This window comes from Rhagoletis zephyria, unplaced genomic scaffold, assembly GCF_001687245.7.
Source record: "Rhagoletis zephyria isolate East Lansing unplaced genomic scaffold, Rhagoletis_zephyria_1.1 Rzeph_scaffold_00721, whole genome shotgun sequence".
Classification (NCBI taxonomy): Eukaryota; Metazoa; Arthropoda; class Insecta; order Diptera; family Tephritidae; genus Rhagoletis; species Rhagoletis zephyria.
The window spans coordinates 6,697-27,155 of record NW_016157805.1 but is presented as its reverse complement, the minus strand read 5'-3'; the positions used below and the strand labels follow the sequence as shown (position 1 = coordinate 27,155).

The window sequence follows — 20,459 nt, the reverse complement described above, 5'->3', positions numbered from 1 at the left end:
CAATTTTGAATTGCACGACCCACTCCGTTGCTTATGCCAGGATTTTAACTCTCATTCCAGCACGTTTGATATATCAGATCCGCTTTTCAGCATTAAGAAAGCGATACTCTCCTCTCTCAATAAGTGAATTATTGACATAAATACATAAAATCAGCTGATGAATTTAGTTCTGTAGCTGAACAGTTTTAGATCTCGACACTTAACAAACTCCTGCCTATCGTGACTCGGCACAAAAATTTAAAATATTGGTTCCGTACGTCATGCGGACTGCGCCCCTCGTGCGGATGGGCGGGAATGGAGGGTAAAAACCGTTGGGATTATTATTATTATTATTAAGCGTGAAATCAGAGCATTTTAATTTTTGTGAACGAAGTAATGAACATATGAAGAGATCTCACCAAAATAGGTATTAGCGCAATTGTTTTAATTCGCTTAAAAGGATGCTGTAAGCAAGATCTTAATATACATATATATAAAATAAATTATATTCTTTCTGTAGTAATCTCTTTCATACCACATATTTTCATTTGTTAATTCAAAAAGAAAGAAGATTTTAATGTAGTTTAAAATACCCTTAAAAAAACAAAATTTGATTTACTTAAGGAAATTTGTGTGAATTTTACTGAAAAGGCTTTAAATACACTCTAAAAAAATTTTGTTTATTTGCGCATATTAAGAGCGGTAACCATATTCCTCTTATAATATGTACAAATTTGCACGTAGTGTAATAAAATTAAATATTGCCTGTTTACTTTTACATATAAAATTTGTCGCAAAGATCAAAATTACACATAAAATGTTGTAAATATAGTAATGTTTATTATTAGTAGGAAATGTATTTTTACTTAGAAAATTTTTGCAATTTTAAGCATTCTATATATGTGTATTTATGAGTATATTTTAAAGACCTATATTTATACTGATTCTTGTTGAAAAATATATACTTTTCAGTAGTAGTTTTACATGCTTTTTTAGAGTGTACTTGCTATTTATTATACTTACTTTGCAAAATACTTGTGCACAAAAAAATTTACATTATAAATTTAAATTACAAATGTTTGATTTTATGAAAAATAAAAATATATATACATGTCTTCCAATTCCTTAGGATGGGTTAAATGATGTCTTTCTTGAAAATTTTTGGTTTTCTTACAAATTATGACATGTATACGTAAACAAAGAAAATTGGATACAATTGGATACATTTTTGGCTTGGTCAGCAGTGTTGCCAACTTTTGAGGCGTTTTACCAAACTAAAAGCACCAAATTTTTTTTAATCAAAGGATGTTTTTTCATAACAGTTTGTATTTAACAAAAGCAAAAAATTAACAATATTTACAAGAATACATACATAAATCAATACACAAAACGTTTTCGCTCATAACGATCGAATAGCCTCTACACATGCTATGATGACTCATGCTTACGACGTAATACCGAAATACTTTTGAAACTACTATCACCCCTATTCTGCAACTCTTTCGGAATTTGCTACGAATCGTAGAAATAGTATGCTGCAATCCGAATCGTATTTTCGAACTTTCGAAATTCGTAACAATGCACAGTGGCCAATTTTTGGAAAACCCTGGCCAAAAGTCCAAGTGCATTCGTATGCATAACCATCTTCGTTTCGTTATAGACAACAAGTCGATTCTCTTAAGGCATTTAGTGTTACAGAAGATCGAAGTGGCTGTTGCTAGCAATTCGCTCTAAATTTTCGTAAATTAGAGTTTTCGTCGTTGTTAAAATCGTGGTATTATCTTTAAAAAAAATAACAGTTTTCAAGCATCCGCTCATGGACGTTGTAATCTAGAGTATGTAAAACATGTTTTTTCATTGTCACCCCATCTAAAAACTGACGTAAGACATAGATATTCACGGATTGATTTTTTTTGTTTACTCATTATGATGGATTAGGAAAATAGTTACGAGAGTGGTCGAGTTGGTCTAATTTTCTTTTACATATATATTGAAGTTTTTCCCATCCACCTTCAGTTTTTATACGCGATTCTTAATTTGTTTATGTTTAAAAGATTTAAATTATGTAAAAAAATATTTCTGTCAAGATTTTGATGTTTTAAAGACTGGATGTTTTTAGAATTTAAATGATGTCAGAAAGTACTACTATATTAGAGTGCTCATCCATGAGCCTCTCATTATTGAATGGGCACCCCTGCCCATTGGGTAACTTTCCGAGAAAACCCAAGAGTCAAGGAATAAGGGAATTAAAAAATACCGGCTGCTTGTACCCTCGGCCCCTGTAATTTCAAGTTTACGTTTAAACCCACCAAAACAAAATCATAAACTGTCGTCAGATGCCATTAAATTATTATCAACTATTGTAAATGCGGATGCGGAATTGCCATCAGTAAATATAGATACGAGCTTGGATACTTCAGATGACTGCGAGTCTGGCGGTGTATAAAATTGTTATCTTAAAAATATATTCCTGTACCAACAAATATGTATGTCTTGTTTATTGATTCATTCAAAATCCCGCAGTTCCCGTGTAAATTTGAACATCAAGATTTTTAGAAACAAACATTAAGACCTCGTTAGTGTTTGTCCGAGCTTCTCTTCCAATTTGTGGCGTGCGCCTTGATGTTGGCGCACAAAGGGGAGGGACCAACAGTTTTACGCCGAATCCGAACGGGGATTTTATTTTTATGAGAAGCTGTTCTTCGTGGCTGAATACACTCGGGGGTTTGCCATTGCCTGCCAAAGGGCGACTTTATTACAAAAAACTTGTTTGTTTCTTATTTTTTGATGTTGGTCGGAAACTGGGCTTGAACCCAGGCCCTGCGGAATGATAGCGTATATTGCTAACCGCTACATCACATTATATAACAAAAAAGCCGAAAACATGACCTTTTTTACTTAACTACCTTAGTTTTGCTAAAAATCTGATTATTTTAAGCGTACACAGCAGCCATTATGGATCCGCCATTTTGAATTTCGAAATTATGTGGTGAAATTTAAAACCAGCAACCAAAATAAAGACGAATACACAAAGTTTGATTACAATTGTACCACGCTTCGACTTTTGGCCAGCTTTTTCGAAAAATTGGCCACTGTGCAATGGGATGCCTAAACACGAACGAGTAAGCTTTTTTGCGTAATTTTGTACGAAAGCAATTCTGTGTCGGGGGCGAGATAAAAGATGTAAATCGATGTGTGTTTGCAGGAAATATTAGTGTTGTACATTTAAACAGATAAATTTGCCTTTCGCACATACGTATATTTTTATCCACTGCTTTATATAAGCAAGCAAAAAAGAACCTTTGATGCCTCTTATCGAGAAACTTGGATCCGGTTTAGTTATTTGTACAATGATTTTCGGTTGTTGTGTCCAAACGCATAACCCGAATCCAAAATCTTTAACATACACGTGTAACTAAAGGATTAAACTTTTATTTAAAGTAAATTTTCAAATTTCCGACCACTAGCTTATTTATAAATTCGGCACTTTTGCAAATTTCGATGTGGGTTCTGCGCAAAAATACTGTGGCGTAGCCGGAGTGATATGCACAATAAATGTTGTATAGCTATGCGGAAGCCCCTCTTCTCCGGCAACACAGAAAGGCGAATTCTACTTAGTAAGGGTTATAATCCCTAAGCGCGGCCGAAGGCGGAATCAAGCGCAATAGGTAGTGGACCTAACAAAGTGCGTGTTTTGAATGGCTTGGAAGAAGCTGTTGTTGCATTAACTGGGTTGGGAACCAGTTCTTCAGGCTTGCCGTTCAACAATTCAACCAGAAGCTGACATAGATGCGCCCATAGCTACTATGCCCGACAGCTCCGCATATCTTTGTGAAATCATTCCCATAACGCGCCCTTATTACGCTGCTATAATTGCAAATGCAATGGAATCCATAGTTTCCACCAAAATATGTAAAATCAAAAAAATCTTCTATAAATAAGCGTTTCATTAGTGTTTTTTTAATTCCTTTCCACTTTGTTTTCCTTCATTCAGCTATCTTCGAAAAACAACTGACAGCTGGCAATGCTGCACATGTTTTCGCAAGGGTTGCAGCAAGTGGATTTTTCGTTTTTCGTAGCGTAGCTACGAATTACGAATTACGAAAATTCGGGTTCTAGAATAAGGGGGTATAACTCGAGAAAGAAAAATCGAATGGCAGCACACGAAAATAATGCTGTAGAAAAGAGCAAACAATTTTATATTTTCATTATATAACCTCAAATATCGCAAAAACCCGTGTTTTTGGCAATCTGGGGGTAGGATATCTAAATTTCTAGTACTAGAGAAATTGTGCGGCCAGATTTGGATTTAGCACCAAGAAACGATGTGTTTTACCCAGGTGGTAAAATAATCAAAATTTGTACAAAAAATTAGGAAAGAAAAAAAGGAATACTTAACTTACCTGCGTATTAGCATTTTCAATGCGCCTAGAATTCAACGAGGTGGGTTTGCAACTTCAGCTTTTTATCAACCATGGTTGTATTTTAGTGCATTTAAATTTGTATATTCTTTTAAATTAATTTTCAAAAAGCACTAAATCTAGTGCTTAAAGCACCAAGTTGGCAACTATGTTGGTCAGTGATACATTTTCTTGAGACGGCGCGGCAACACTGAACGAGAGCCTCATTAGCTCTGCCGTTGCGAGCGAGGCACTCATTTGCAGCAGCAGACGAGCGAGGCAAAAGAGTCAAGCAGATTAGACAGGCAAACGGGTTGTTTGGTCAGCAGAAATGTATGGGCTAAAAATTTCATTAACTAAGAATTTCGAGTAAAGGATTGTACGCACACATGCAGATATGTATATACATACATATGTACACATATGTATGTATTTATTTATGTATATATTCGCATGCACAGAAGAATAGATGCGTGCTATTTTGACCAGTTTTATCCACCAGGTAGGCACATATGTGCATACATATCTATGTAGGTATAATTTTTTAATGTCTAATAATTTCTTATAACGGTAGAGAGCCTCTGCATATGGCTGACTATTTTACCGAAAAAGATATACGGACACTGGTAAATAGATATCTAAGAGACACATTTTCAAGCGAATGGAACAGTTTTAACCATTACTATAAAGGCCATAACCCCTCTGGCGAGAAACCTACTTACAATACAAGCTCCTCCTCTAGGAAAATATCGATATTCGTGCGTCTCAGAATTGGGCACACACTCGAAACCCACGTTCACCTCTTGAATGGCGCTTCCCGTCCAAATTGCTTGCACTGTGGATCTTCTGATTTCAACGTTATTCACCTCCTCGACCACTGCCCAAATCTACAACAAATTAGAACTTCGATATTTGATAACAACAAACCATCTGATTATCTTGCACAAACAGTAGACCGTCATATTGAACAAATTGCAAAATTTGTGACACTAGCTAAAATTAATGTATAACCATCCAAACTTTAAAAAGAAAAACACAAAACTTATGTAGATTTAAGACCCTGCACTTAATATGTGCTTCAGTTACAATATTCATTTGTAAATACTGTTAGTTCTCTGAATTATTATTATTAATATTCCCTTTTTAACTTTATCTCCATCTTTACTCACAATTAATATAAATGAATTTTCCTTTTTTTTACTTAAGCCGAAGGCCCTGGTAGCCAGTGCTTTAGTTTGTAAGTGGAATAATTATTTATAATTGTTTCTCTTTTAAATAAATAAATAAAAAATAAAAAAAATTTCTTATAAAATTTCAACTAGGTCTCTTTTATGCAGAGACTGAAAATAAAAGTTATTTTACAATTTTTGACATCAAAAAGGCATAGTAAAAAAATTATGCTATAACTTTTTCAAAGTTACCATTAGACTCATCTCATATTGTAGATTGTGATTCCTACATGACTTTTATCATTTTGGGCAAATAATACCGATTATATCTGCTTTTTATTTTTTTAAGGCAAAAAAAAAAAATTAAAATTTGCCTTTTATTTTTTTGAGCAGAAAATAATCGGTAATTGTTGCATTTTATTTTTTCAGGCAAAAATAAAAGTCAAAGTTACAAATCAAGTATTCCAGAGCTATGTATACTCGAATTTAATAGTTTTAAAGCTCCTATCTGGATTCTAATAACTCCCTAATACACAAATATCAGGGTTAGATCAAATCTAAATATGCATGTACTATGTATAAATACAATATATGAAGGCATCTTTTGTTAACGGCATCAGATCTGCACAGATCATTCAATTTTCAAAACTGAGGTTCCAAATTAAAGGGCTTGGCCTCTAAATGTACAGCAAGGTATGACTTTTTTGGAAAGGGTTGCCCCTTTTTTTAAATTATAAAACCTGCACCGTTCGTTGTATTCGAAAAAAATAGGTTTCAAATGAGAGTGCTGGGCCTTTAGATGTGCAAGAAGGTTTCATTATTTTGAATAGGGTTGCCACCTGCTTAAAAAATCATAAGACTTACACCGTTCGCGCAATTAAAAAAAAATGATATAATTAGTGATGGCACGATTAATCGAATAACCGACTATAATCGGTTATTTTCATTCGGTTAACGATTTAATTGTATTGAAATTTTCCTTTCGATTAATCGAGCCATTAACCGATTAATTTTTCAAAATAATCGAAAATAAACCATCAAAAATTTACTAATTTACCCACACAATAATGCATAAATCAAAATAAGTTGGGATGTTTTTCACATTCTCGTATTCTGCAAATTTTTTAAACGATATTTTTGCGAAAAAAATTAAAACAACCCAGGTATACACATATTTTCATTTTATTTTCCGAATCCGGTGTTGCGCATTTTCTTCTTTTTTATATGGAAGAAAATAAGCAACGCCATTACCAAACAGAAAAATTCCAAAAAATCAGCGGTAAGTGCCAGATACTTCAGTCTTGGAATTTTTCATAAAAAATTGAATGGGCTACAAACCTGCATACTGAAAATCTTTCTATGAAATCTAATTAAAAAGCTGTAATTTTTTGTGAATTTTTTTAATATTGCACAAAGTTTGATATATACCTTGATTATACCAACACATAAAGCGCCTTGACCCAGTTCGATGTGATTCAAAACGGAAGCATACACCAATTTTCAATACGCTCAGAAATTCAAAAGTGTATTGCCTCGAATTTGTTTTCAAATCGCTTTATTATTTCTCACATCGGTTAGAAAACAGGTATAAACAAATAACTCATTTGACGCGAAGTGAAAAGGCTGGTTTTCTTTATACGGCCCGTTTTAAATCTGAATTATTATTATAACAAATTTGAATTCTTGTCTGCTTCCATTTCGGTCCACCGCGCAAATTAATTCTTTAAGAAATACCGAATAAAAATAACAATTTTGTTTACTTTTGAATACGGTTTCAGCAAGTGCTCGATAACGACACAGGTATAAATGTTTGAAAGAAATATGTGTTGAGTCAAATGAGCCTTTTGTTAATGCGGTTCTTGCGTAGGTATAAACAAGGTAATAGTTATATTTATACGTTTTTTTGCTACATAAGCTATATTTAAAAAAATAACTAAAATTAAATAACAAAAAAATATTGTCGTGTGCTATAATTTTGACCCGGGGTGTAAGTCAGTTTTTATAACTTATAAATGGTCTTTATTAATTTTCGATTTTAATCAAAATGACCGATTAATCGGTTAACTTCTTACGATTAATTGCAATTATTATTCGAATGCTTTCGATTAATCAATTAACCGATTACTCGATTATTATTTTTTTTTGCCATCACTAGATATAAACGGGCTTGGTCTATAGATCTGCAAGAAACCTCTATTTTTTTTAAAAAGGGTTGCCACCTGTTACACTTTTTTTCGTGCAGAGCATCAGATTTACACCGTTCTCTCGAGTTTCAAAATGAGGTGCCAAATTAGAGGTGTTCACCTATAGACGTGATTTGGTTTTTTAAAGGGGCGCCGCCTAATTACAAATGCATTGTTTAAAATATGATAGTAAAATATCACAATATGGGTATGAGATTAAATTAATATGTTGGTGTTTTTAATAGAGTTGCTACTTATTATNGTTACACTTTTTTTCGTGCAGAGCATCAGATTTACACCGTTCTCTCGAGTTTCAAAATGAGGTGCCAAATTAGAGGTGTTCACCTATAGACGTGATTTGGTTTTTTAAAGGGGCGCCGCCTAATTACAAATGCATTGTTTAAAATATGATAGTAAAATATCACAATATGGGTATGAGATTAAATTAATATGTTGGTGTTTTTAATAGAGTTGCTACTTATTATGATGTATTAAGGGCATTCGATATTGCTATCAATCGCAAGCTGGTTAAGAGTTGTTAACTAGATGACAACTATCGAAAATTCGCATACATTTATACAAAGACTATTTAACTAGCTGCCGTTCGATACCAATATCGACTGTCCTTAATATTTTACTTACCGTTCATAGCTATATATTTTTTAATAGGTGGCAACTCTTAAAAGCACGAACATATTAATTTAGTATAAAAACCCTTACGCTTTGTGCCCATATTGCGATATTTTACTGAGTGTCATATTTTAAGCAATAGATTTATAATTAAATCCAAAGCACATCTCTAGGTGAATACCTTTCACTTGGCACCTCATTTTAAAATCGAGAGAACGGTGTAAATCTGGTGCTCTGCACAAAAAACAATGATTTTAACAGCTGCCAACCCTTAAAAAAAATAATACGTTCTTCCTTGTACGGTGTAAGTTTTGTGATTTTTTAATCGGGAGGCAACCCTATTCAAAAAAAATTTAACTTTCTTGCACTTCTAGATGCCCTGCACTTTCATTTTACACCTAATTTTTTTTAATACAACGAGCGGTGCAGGTTTTACAATTTTAAAAAAGGTGGCAATCGTTTTCAAAAATCGCATACCTTGTTGTATATTTAGAGGCCAGGCCCTTTAACTCGGAACCTCAGTTTTGAAAATCGAATAATCGGTGCAGATCTGATGCCGTTAACAAAAAATGCCTTCATTTATTGTATTTATAGTGCATACATACACACATAGATGTGATCTCACCCTGGTATTTGTGTATCAGGGAGTTATTAGAATCCAGATAGGAGCTTTAAAACTATTAAATTCGAGTATACACAACTCTGGAATACTTGATTTGGAACTTTTACTTTTATTTTTGCCTGAAAAAATAAAAAGCAACAATTACCGATTATTTTCTGCTCAAAAAAATAAAAGCAAATTGATTTTCCATTTATTGTGCGTAATTTTATATGAATCTTTAATTTTTTTGAGAGCCTTTACAAATAAAAAAAATTTCGGCATATGTACATACATACGCAGCCATATAACGAATTTTCATTGAAAACTTTTTTTTTTTTGATAACACTGTGCGACAGCTCAAATCAGTATTGAGTAAAACCAAATGCAAGTGATAGTTTTTGAATTTCATTGAGTTTTTTAATAAATACTAAAATTAGAGGCCTATGTATGTTTAAAAAAATCATTCGCGATGCATTATATATGTATGTACATACCTAATAAACATTCGGCTTGGTTAACAATTCGAAAATGAGTCGAAAACCAATCTTTTTTCGAGTCTCACCTTCGATAAAGAATGTGAAATAAATTAGTATTCGATTCGAGAACTAGGCCATTCTCCAGCAAAACAGAACCTTCGTTATCCAATATATTCTCCTTTCGTTATGAATTCGAAATCCAGAAATATTATCAAATACCTTTTACTCGCAGTAGTTGCGGAAGGCAAAGTAAATACTCTACGCGTCTTGCTATTGATCGGTAGTTTACGTACGCTTGCAGAAACTGGTTTATGCTTACTCACACTTGACCCGCGCAGGAGTTTAATACATAAATATAAAAATATTAGACTGCATCACACCCCATACAAAAAAAATCGCTACTGTTTTTCCATTGGAATTATAAAATCTATTATATTTTAAGACGTCCACCAAAATATTTCGAAAAAATATTAAGATTTAAGTGTGCTGGACCGATCTGGAAATACCTCCAAAGATGGAGTTTTTATGAATAAAAATAGTTTCTTTTGAAAAAATCCCCTCAAATGACAAAACGGTTTAAGCTTAAAAAATTTGCGTAAAAATATTTTTAAAAAATTAAAAAAAAAATTTGAACGGAATCGTAATAAGATTTTTGATGCTGTTTTTAACTTTTTTCAAAGATTGGTATAAGAAAAACTTGAATAACTGAGCCTAACCTTTCCCGATTTAGACTTGTGAGATATCATTGGAAAGGTATTTTCTCACCCTTTTTATTTCTTTGCTAATCAACTCATTCAAAGGATGAAAGAGAAAGGTAGGATGAACGAATATCATTCAAAGTTGAATTAAGATGTGTTGGTGCTTGAAAAAAAAATATTGGGATCCGAATGACTTTTTTTGCACATAAATAAAAATAGAGGGAAAATACCTTTCTACCGAGATCCCATAAGTCTAAATCAGAATAGTTTTGACCCAGTTATTTAAGTTTTTCGTAAATCAATCTTTGAAAAAAGTAAAAAAACAGCATCAAAAATCTCATTATTACGATTCCGTTGAAAAGATTTTTAAATATTTTTATGCAGAATTTTTAAGCCTAATTTGTTTTGTCATCTGAGGGGGCTTTTTTCAAAAAGTTCTTTAAGAAACTATTTTTATTCATAAAAAAACTCCATTTTTGGAGGTATTTTCAAATCGGTCCAGCTCGCTTAAATCTTAATATTTTTCCGAAATATTTTTTTTTGGACGTCTTAAAATATAATACATTTTGTAATACCGGTGGAAAAACCGCAACTTTTTTGGTGATGCAGTCTAATAAATATGCATGTAATGTATTTACATATGTATGTATATAACTCTAAAAAAATATTTCATTCCATAATCTGTGCCTATGCATGTAATAAATTTTATCTGCTGTTTCAAATACTGCCCTAATAACTATAATAATCACATATTTATATGCATATGTATATATGTACATACAATAATTAACATACTTTCGTACATAACCCTGCAAAAAATTGTGCGACTAATCTCTAAAGAGAGTATTCCGAGATTACTCTCAATCGGGTACAATTGGGCATTAATTAGTCGGAACTAGTCTCATGCGGGTACTATTGGAGATCAATTAGTATCGACTCACCCCTTAAGGGTCTAATTGGAGATCAATTAGTCCCCGACTCATCTCTAACGGGTACTATTAACGATTTAATGATTTGTACGCACTTAGTAAATTAAATTTCATGTGCGTCGATGGTACATAGAAAGAGTATTCGCCTAACAAAACTGAGCACCCCGGTTCGAATCGCAGCTGGCGCAAATTTTTATTTTTATTTTTTAAAAGTGACGAGTCGCATTTTATACCCATTCGGGTATAAAGGTGAACAATTAGTCTCGTCATAGGACATGCTCGAACAAAAGCGAACAGTTCATTCCATACAAAGAGATCAAATATGGTATTAGTCGCATGTTCCTTTGCGATTGCTCCCGGAGTCATCCCGGATTAGTCGCATTTTTTGCAGGGAATCTATTGACTACATTCCCACATTTTTATGCATAAAAATGCATGTGTTGTATAGTACTCGCCTCGCTCGTCGCTCACTCGTCTTACCTAGCAGAGAGTATGTAGCACGGATGATAAATGAGTTTTTTAATTTTGTACCAAATGGCCAAAAAAAGTGTACTAAATAAGCCCAAAAAGTACCAAAATTTAAAAGACCATACGTACATAGTTACATATACATATGTTTTTAGATTTTCTGTATAAAAATCATGATATAAAACATGGCGTGTCGAAGTTGGAAAACATAAGTGCAAATCAATTGTTTGAAAAGGCCACCAAAACGCCAAGGTAATCACCAAAACATACAAGTTATAAGTAAAAAAAAACTTTCAAAGCATTTAACGGAATGGAAGTTTTACAAAAACATTTTGCAAAATATTTAATTTATAGAAATAAAGAAGTTAATAGCAGTGTTCTCGTACCTAAAATCTTGCGATGTGGGGCGACATCGAGACCGCAAAATGACACTCAGATCTGCCAATTTCTTCTGGAAAAAATTTTACCTGTGAAAACTTACAATTAAAAAGTCTGTTAACCACAAACATGTGTTGGTGAATAAAAACAAAGAAAGGAAGAAAAGTTTAGTTTATATGGTTGACAAACGGGCTCGTTTATTTGCATAAACACCCTTTATATTTTTTGACTCATGCATTTTCGTCTTTAAAATGCGTATACGCAGCCGAACAAATGCACGAAATTTTTGGGAATTAAGAGTTTACGGAATGTACATAGCTCAGTGGTTAACGCTTCTGACTTTGAACATCGATTACGCAGGTTCGATCCCTGCCGAAGTCTACAAAAAAAAGAAGTCTGATGAGGAGATGTGGTGATCGCCGAAATAGCTGCTATAAGTTCTACCGTGTAGACTTTGTTGTTTTTTCAATTTTTCCTAATAAACAATCGTGGTACAAANCAAAAAAAAGAAGTCTGATGAGGAGATGTGGTGATCGCCGAAATAGCTGCTATAACTTTTACCAAAATGTAAATTATTTGTTGTTTTTCTACCAAATTTTTCATTAAAAATGGCCACAAACTTGGTAGTTAATTGATTTTAAATACATGATTATTTTGCTATTTTAGATTAATTTCAATTATTTTTAATTAAATTAAATTAAATCAAATAATTCAAAGTAATTAATCAATTAATGTATAATTAACTATCAATTGTTGGGTTCTGTAAGAAAATTAAAATAATCANAAAAAAGTTTGATTTTATAAGCTTTTATTTAACTTGGTCATCCCGCGGAAATCGAGGAAATTTCCAATCGATTTTAAACTGACTTCCCGACAAGTTAGAAACTTGAAATTTTCAGCATAGTTCCAATCACGATGACACTGCAATTTGAGATATAAATGAATTCCCCATATGGTCCATGGGTCTTGATTCAAAGGCGGTCAAAAAATAGTAAGTTTTATGGCTAACAGAGCGTAATTTTCCAAAGAACGTAAAACCACTATAAAATTGTTAAAGCTGCCGGCGCGCCGCGGCGGTAGTGTAGCAAAGCTATTTGTGGCAAATTCTATATATCAACCTAGTCTAGATATGAACCTCGTTGTAGGCATAATATCAAGGAGATACAATTAGATTTCCAGATGTCGCACCGCCAGAAGAAGTTAAATATTGCGCCTAAATAACTATATGCCCCATTTATATACGTCACAGCGGAAATGGACGATGCGCCATTTCTTTAAATTAAATTAACTGCTGCTATATGTACATATGTATGTTTATACAAAACGTAAGCAAACAACATTTTGCTTGCATAGTCTTCTGTTCTCTTTCATTGCAAGTTGAATTATTTTAATATCTGTTGCATAATTTTGTACACAAAATAAAATATCACTGTTTAATATACAATGCTTTTATAAATGGACTTAAAATTTTAAATTAAAATAATGTAAAAAAAATATATTTTAAAAACAGGGTTGTAGGGTTGTAAGTGTTCAAATTTGTGCAATATTAAAAAAAAATTCAACAAACTTTCGTACAAATTTCTAGCTTTTTTAAAAATTATAAAAAATCAATAGTAATTTTTAGCCATTTGAAACTTGTACTTTATTCTACTGGAATTCAAGGGGCTACAAAACTGCATACTCAGAGTCTAATTAAAAAACTCGAAATTTTTACGAAAATTTGTTGATTTTTTTTTCAAATTGCATACATTTTTAAGGCAGTGGCACTCGATTCGTACATTTGTACAGATTGGTACATTTTTATATTGGGCTATTGGTACAAAATACAAAAAATGGGAATATTTTTTTTGTGATCAAAAGATTGGTACAATACAGCGATGTTCTAGTTACTGAAAAATTTCAACAAATTAATTTTCGTGATTGGGATAAAGAAAAATATTTGGGATACGATTTGCACCAAATTTTGTCAAATACCCAATCGTGTGCCACTGCTTTTAAACTTGTATTTATACGGATGTTGTTAAAGAATGAACTATAAAAAAACTAACCAAAATTAAATAACATCACAAATAATACTTTAAAACCTGTGCAAATTTGGTGCGGCTATAATTTTTTCGACTACTGTACATTAGACTGCATCACCAAAAAAAGTTTCGGTTTTTCTGGCGGAATTACCAAACCGAGTATATTTTAAGACTTCTACCAAGATATTTCGGAGAAATATTAAGATTTACGTGAGCTGGACCGGTTTGAAAATACCTCTAAAAATGGATTTTTTATGAATAAAAACAGTTTCTTAAAGCATTGTTGGGAAAAAATCCCCTCAGATGACAAAACAGTTTAAACTTAAAAATCTACATAATTTGTTTAGGAAAAACTTAATACCTGCTCCAAAACTTTACCGAGGTATCAGTGGAAAGGTATTTTCTCACCCTTTTTATTTCTTTTCAAAAAAACTCATTCACGTCCCAATTTTTTCTTTATTCAATACCAACACATCTTAATTCCACATGGAATGACACTCGTTTTTCTTATCTTCCTCTTTCATATATTGAATGAGCCTATTCGCAAAGAAATTAAAAGATTGAGAAAATACTTTACCAATGGTACCTCATAAACCTAAATTGGTAAGGTTTTGGCTGAATTATTCAAGTTTTTCTTAAACCAGTCTTTAAAAGAAGTGCAAAAACAGCATCAAAAATCTCATTATTATTATTCCGTAGAATTTTTTTAAATATTTTTATCTAATCTTTTTAAGCTTAAACTGTTCAGTCATCTGAGGTAATTTTTTTCAAAAAATATTAAAAAAACTGTTGGGAGGTATTTTCAAATCGGTCCAGCTCACGTAAATCTTAATATTTTTGCGAGATATTTTGTAGGAAGTCGTAAAATATAATAGGTTTTATAATTCCGGTTGAAAAACAGTACCGCTTTGTTTTGTATGGGGAGTGATGCCGTCTACTGTACATAAGTTGACTATGATTACTCGGCCGTCTATCATAGTAGCACAATGCCACTAACAGCCAGTTTCACCAAATTATTTAAGTTTAATTTTCGAATTTTTGGTTTCACCAATCAATTTTTAATTTTGATTTAAGTGACCTATGCTCTTCACTTAAATAAAAATTAAATCAGAATAACCACACTCAGAGGTGTTACAGGTTTAATCACCTGATCATTGTGTATCTGCTGCTTACTTGTATACCAGCCCTGCTTTTACAACACAGAGTGCCAAAGCTTTCAAAAGCTCTCAGCAAAAATGAAAGCTTTCGCTAGCCTAGTCTGTTTTACAACCACTTTTTATTCACTTAAATAAATAGTTTATTGAAACTGAAAATTCTTTAAATGAGAATTAAATACAAAATTAAATTAAAGTTAATTTCCACTTAAATAGTTTGGTGAAACTGGCTGTAAGTGCATTTTAAAATTTTCAGGCAATAGTTTCATGCGATTATCGATTATTTTTTTTGTTGTTTGTGTGAAATATTTTATTTTTATCAGCATTTTTCTTTTAATCAAAATATGTTGAAATAAAAGTGAAAAGAAAAAAAAATGTACTGGTTTTGCGTTTTCAATAACTTTTTCTGATATTTTAGTCTTCCACTCAATTTTACTCGCTATAATTCTTTTATTTTCTGGCTTCTAGTACTTACTGGAAAATTTTATGAATATACCTATTATGACAGCAACTTTTTTTTGATTTAAGTAAGAGTTACGTTTTTAATAAACACCACGTATTTACTTAAATAAAGTAGAAAAAGATGACTATATTTTTATGCACAAAAATTCAAAACTCCAAGTAAATAGAGAGTGGTATTTCGACATAATTGTGGTGCAGTACCGTATCTTGACAAAAATGTATCAAAAATGTCAATGAAGTACCAATGTACTTTTGGTTTCCAAAATGTACCAAAAAAGTACATTTGTACCATCAATTTCATCACTGGTATGTAGACAGCTACTCGCCTCGCTCGTTTAATAGGAGCGCTAGCAAACAACCAGCGCTGGCTCGTTTGGCGAGCAAGCCAAACTTCTCGTGCCTCGCCTCATTTCTCGCTCGCTCCAACTCCAAGTTGGTGCCCAAGAATGATAGGATACAAGATTGCGCCGATTGCAGCAGGATTCGTGAGAGTAGTTTTGGCGTGACGTCACCGTAGAGTTGACAACTGAGAGCGGCAAATAAAACTGCTGTCTAGTGATGTGTTGAATTGTCGGTACCCAATACTTAAAAAAGGTTTCGGTATCCAATACTTCCTTATCGGTACCCGATACTGATTCTTTACATTAAACCTTCGCCATTATATGCATTTCAAGTTTAGAAAAAACTTTCATTACTAATTTATATGATATCGGCTAAAACACTTGAACTTATCGCAACAGAGAAATATTATTTGATCTGTTTTAACCCTAGTCAATCCGAGGTCCAAGAAGAAAACTTTGACGGATAAAGAAGCCTTTCAGGGGTGGAGATTCTGTAACCAGTTAGCGACAAGTTTCCGATTGATATCGCACTTGTCGACGTAAAAATATTTCATATCATACGTCAACAAAACCGATACCGATTCAAAAATTGTCGCTAACTGGTTACAGAATCTGCCTACAAAAATTGATATCGTCCAGCTGTATTAAAAGCTCTATTGGCTCCTACATTCGGGTTTTGATAAGCGTGTCTCCCCTGAACCGTTTTTTCCATATGTTTGGCCTATGTGCGCTGTTATTCGAAACCTAAATGTTTCGGTACCGAGTATCGAGAGTATTGGATACTTAAAAGTATTGACTTAGCACATCACTACTGCTGTCATCTCGACTGTGACGTCAGCAAAACAGCTGATTCTGTCAAATTCACAGAGAACCGATTAGCGGTATTGCCATCGGCGCCACCTTCTGTATTCTCTCCACCGTGGTTATTGCCCACCCTGATTTTATATACTGCCTTTTTTATTGAAAAAATTTTGAAATTTTTATATTAGTTAGAGTTATAAAAAAAGTTCCATCGAGTACAGCAATTTCCCTTCAACAGTTCGAAAATCCAACAAATTGCCAATGTAAAAATATCACGGACTCGTCACCCCTTTTCCCCCTTCATTAAATAGAGTATCTTTTTCTTAAGTCGGTTATTGGGACGAATCGAGAGTACAGGAGGACAAAAATGTATACTCCATATGTATTTGACAGATTTCAATGAAATTTGGTATCCAGGGGTTTTCGTTGTTAATGATTTCAAAATTGATATGAAACTTTCAAAATTCAAAATGGCGGATACAATATGGCGAAAAAAATCTTAAAAAATGTATATATTGCTATGAAGCTTGGTATCCAGAGATTTTCGTCGTCACTGGTTTCGAAATTGATATTAAATTTTCAAAAATCAAAATGGCGGATCCAATATGGCGAACCACTTTTTTTAATTAAATTTCGAAATCAGTGACGACGAAAATCTCTGGATACCAAGATTCATAACAATCTATACATTTTTGAGGAAATCGTCCGCCATTTTGATTTTTTTAAATTAAATATCAACTTCGAGATCAGTGACGACGAAAAGCTGTGGATATCAAGGTTCATAAAAATCTATAAATTTTTTAATAAATCGTCCGCCATATTGGATCCGCCATTTTGAATTTTGGAAATTTAATTTAATATTCCAATTCAGTGACGACGAAAATCGCTAATTACCAAATTTCATTGAAATCTGTCAAATACTTATGGAGTAAACATTTTTGTCGTCCTATATTGTCGATTCGTTCCTATGTGCGCCGCCTGCTTGAGCAAAATTTTTACGTAATGTAATGGCCAGCACAAATCCCAGACCTCAACGCCATCGAAAAATTGAGCGCTGTGGTCAAGAGAGGATTAGCATAGCACAAGCGATCTCCGAGTAACATGGAAGAGCTTTGGAGGCGAATAAAATTATAATGGGGTAATATTCCAAGCAAAATCATAGAAAACTTAGTAGAGAGCATTCCAGTCGTATGAAAATCGCTATTAAAAGTAAGGGAGTCACCACCAGGGATGCCTTTTGGATCTAAATAGATCCAATTGGATACATTTTTAGACGAATTTTTGCGGGATACTTATTTTTTCCGGTCAGTATAAAAATTGATACTTTTTTAAATAGGCCAAAATTTTATATTTCCTATAAAGTTTTTTTCGTTCAAAAATCGATTTTCATTAAAGATAGTAGAAAGCATTACGTTTTCTAAACGTATAAAGAATCGCTACTTAAGCGTGAAATTAAAGCATTTTAATTTTTGTGAACGAAGCAATGAACATATGAAGAGATCTCACCAAAATAGGTATAAGCGCAATTGCTTTAATTAGCTTAAAAGGATGCTTTAAGCAAGATCTTAATATACATACATATCGTCGTTCAAAGTACAAAACCGCAACAAAATGCAAAACCGCGTATCAAGATAATGCAGAACTGCGTATGTGACGTTGCATAAATTATTTTCTAGAGAGTAAAAACACTTATATTTCAAAATGGTTCTCTTTTTTATAAATCAATCGCATTTCTGGCTAGTATATTTCAGGACGAAGCCAAGAGCTTGTGTGAGCAAATCCAATTTTTGGCAGCAAATGTCAGTTACGCGGTTTTGCAGAATGACGATACGCGGTTTTGTATTTTAAACGACGATATATGTAAAGTAAATTATACTCTTTCTGTAGTAATCTCTTTCATATCACATATTTTCATTTGTTAATTTAAAAAGAAAGAAGATTTCAATGTAGTTTAAAAAACTAAATTTGATTTATTTAAGGAAACTTTTATGAATTTTACTGAAAAGACTTTAAATACACTCTAAAAAATTTTGTTTATTTGCGCATATTGAGAGAGGTATCCGGTTTCCTCTTTTAATGTATGGAAATGTGCAAGCCGTGTAATAAAATTAATCATTGCCTGTTTACTTTTACACATAAAATGTTTAAAATAAAGTAATGTTTATTATTAGTAGGAAATGTATTTGTAGTTTGAAAATTGTTGCAATTTTAAACATTCTACATATGTGTATTTATGTGTATATTTTAAAGATCTCAAGTTCAAAATCAAATACTATATACGTATATTATACAGATTCTTGTTGAGAAATATATACTTTTCAGTAGTAGTTTTACATGCTCTTTTTAGAGTGTACTTGCTATTTATTATATTTACTCTGCAAAATACTTATGCACAAAAAATGTACTTTATAAATTGAAATTACAAATGTTTGATTTTATGCACATGTATTCCAAGTCCTTAGCATGGATTAAATTATGTCTTTTTCATGAAAATGTTTGGTTTTCTTACAAGTTATGAGATGTATATGTAAAAAAAGAAAATTGGATACATTTGGATAAATTTTTGGCTTGGTCAGGGATACATTTTCTTGAGACGGCGCGGCAACACTGGTCACCACAATCCTTTTGATATCAACCTCCTAAAATCTTAAAACAGAAAAGTTCAAAACTGAGTCAATAGAGTTGCCTTGCGTTTTTGCTGTGAATCGCTTGTTTCTTTCTTAAGTTTAGTTTTTCTGTATACAAGGCTTTATTCGTTAGATAATAAGGACCAATTGCTGAAAATTTCAAAGCAATCCGCTTCTTATTAAAAAAGTTATGTTACTGTAGGTAATAAAATGTCGTACATGCACTCGGTTTTGATCGCCAGTGTAATGTGTATGTTATGCCAAAATATAAACTTAATTGTGTTTCTGACAAAAGGTGATTTTATTGTGTTACATTTGTTTATACAAAATATAATAAATCGAAACTTAAATAATTACCTGAAAAAAGGTGAAACGACATTTTAATTTCTCGATGCTTGCCAATTGTAATCAAAAATGTCGTTTTATAATGTGTATGTTATGCCAAAATATAAACTTAATTGTGTTTCTGAAAAAGGTGATTTTATTGTGTTACATTTGTTTATACAAAATATAATAAATCTAAACTTAAATAATTACCTGAAAAAAGGTGAAACGACATTTAGAGTTTATAATTCGGTCTTATTCTTCAAGTCTTCTAGAACAAATGAATTTTACCCTATCATGATCCTGTGTTTCACTTCTTCTCCTCTTCTTCTTTATGTTCATATCCGTAGAGTTAAGTTTATGTTGCACGTAGTTTACACTTAGAATATAATCAATTTAAGTAATGGGTAGTTTAGACTTACAATATAAAAGTTTAGATAATAAGTAAAATAAGGCATTGACAATGTTTTACATATCCCTCCTTCGGGAAGAGATTTGCCAAATCTCGAAATAGTAAATCTATTTTTATTTTTATTAAATTTCTATTTTATTTATTATTATTATTATTAATATTACTATTATTTTTCATATTTTTGTATCAGTATGATTTGGAATGGGGATGAGCATTGTGACATGAAAAAAATTAGACTCTGCTTTTCTATGGCCCGTATTTATTTTATACATTGAATTGGACATTTTTTCTAAAATCGTATAAGGTCCTATCCTCAATTCATCTAATTTTTTTCTATTTAACCGGTTTCCATTTTGTATGTATACCTGTACTCCTACACTGAGGGGAAAAAATATTAAAATCA

The 20,459-nt window shown here is 32.3% G+C and overlaps 1 protein-coding gene across 1 annotated transcript in view; it reads right to left on the bottom strand.

Annotated features, from left to right (window-relative positions):
* The window catches only part of Kua (Plasmanylethanolamine desaturase Kua), a 144,718-nt gene extending 124,608 nt beyond the window's left edge, over positions 1 to 20,110 (bottom strand). The window contains exons 1-2 of the mRNA XM_017613814.1: positions 19,858 to 20,110; positions 19,678 to 19,786 (exon numbers count right to left, since the gene is read on the bottom strand). The gene's annotated coding sequence lies outside the window, so the exon portion shown is untranslated. The remainder of the gene's footprint in view (positions 1 to 19,677; positions 19,787 to 19,857) is intronic.
* Positions 20,111 to 20,459: the final 349 nt, after the last annotated feature.